The sequence below is a fragment of the Cynocephalus volans genome, chromosome 10 (genome assembly GCF_027409185.1).
Source record: "Cynocephalus volans isolate mCynVol1 chromosome 10, mCynVol1.pri, whole genome shotgun sequence".
NCBI lineage: Eukaryota > Metazoa > Chordata > Mammalia > Dermoptera > Cynocephalidae > Cynocephalus > Cynocephalus volans.
The window spans coordinates 8248034-8249287 of NC_084469.1; positions in this window are offsets into that span (position 1 = coordinate 8248034).

Genomic DNA, 1254 nt, shown 5'->3' on the forward strand with positions numbered 1-1254 from the left:
GTCTGTTTCATCTGGGGCATTCATTTATGTATGAGAATGACGCAGCTGACCTGTTACTGATACTAACTGTACTTTGGATTTGCTTTCCCTAGCAGTAAACTGTTGAGGGATGTGGTTTGTGGCTGTGGCATTTTCTTTTCCCTGTAATACAGGCTATGTATAGAGGGAATGCTTACTCTTGTCTAGTTGGTGGGGAAAATTCATTCTGCCTCACTTTGGTTCCAGTTAATAAGTATGCAGAGCAGTGACAAGTTAGTACTACTCATTCTTTCACTGAATTCATTTTTCTCTGATTTTAGGAGCAAAGGAACCAGTAAGAAGTTAGGATAGTTGGGAACAGTCAATACTTGTGGGAGGTACAATCAATACTTGTGGGAGGTGGGAACAGGTTATAACTTCTCTCCAGGCTCATTCACCAGTAGTGAGCAATGTCACCTCTAATCATTGACTCTCCCAGATTGAGATGATTATGTTCCTGAAAGTAGCTGCATTTTCCTGTAGTATTTAGCCAACGGCAAGAGAAGGAGGTTGGGCACTTAACAGCTGTGTCGTGGAAAGGAAGAAGATGGGAATTGTATTTTCTGGGATGGTTTTGCTGACTGGCCAGCAGTGGCGAGAACCTATTCTGGTGGGCAAAACTAAGGGTTCTCTTTTGCAAGGCTAGTGACCTTGTGTGTCTTATTGGGCGTGGGGGATGGGATGGAGAGAATCTTCAGATTATGAAAAGACCCTTCTCATATTCATCTTTTCTTAGAATGATGTGTGACCAAGTCTCCCTGTTTAGATATTTGCATCAAAGGGAAATTCTGCTTTCCCTCACATTTCGGAAAAATTGAAGTAGGTTATAGGGACCATAAGAATGGAATGCTGAGAGGTCAAGGCACTTGAAGTTTTGTGCACAGTCCTGAATCTCAAGCCTCCACAGACTGCCGCCCTAGTTCGCTTACCTAAAAATGAAGATTTCTTGGAGTGTTCACTTCCCTTGTCAACTTTGTTTTTCCAATGGCTGGTTGGTACAGGGATCTGAACCAGTGACCTTGGTGTTATAAGGCTGTGCTCTAACCAACTGAGCTAATCAGCCAGCCCCTTGTCAACTTTGAGTGAGACCATGTATCCCCTTTAACTCCTTTTTACCTGCATGAAAGAAGCTCAAGTGCTTAGGTTCCCTCATTAGAAGAGCAGAAGTCTGGGCCGGCCCGTGGCTCACTCGGGAGAGTGTGGTGCTGATAACACCAAGGCCACGGGTTCGGATCC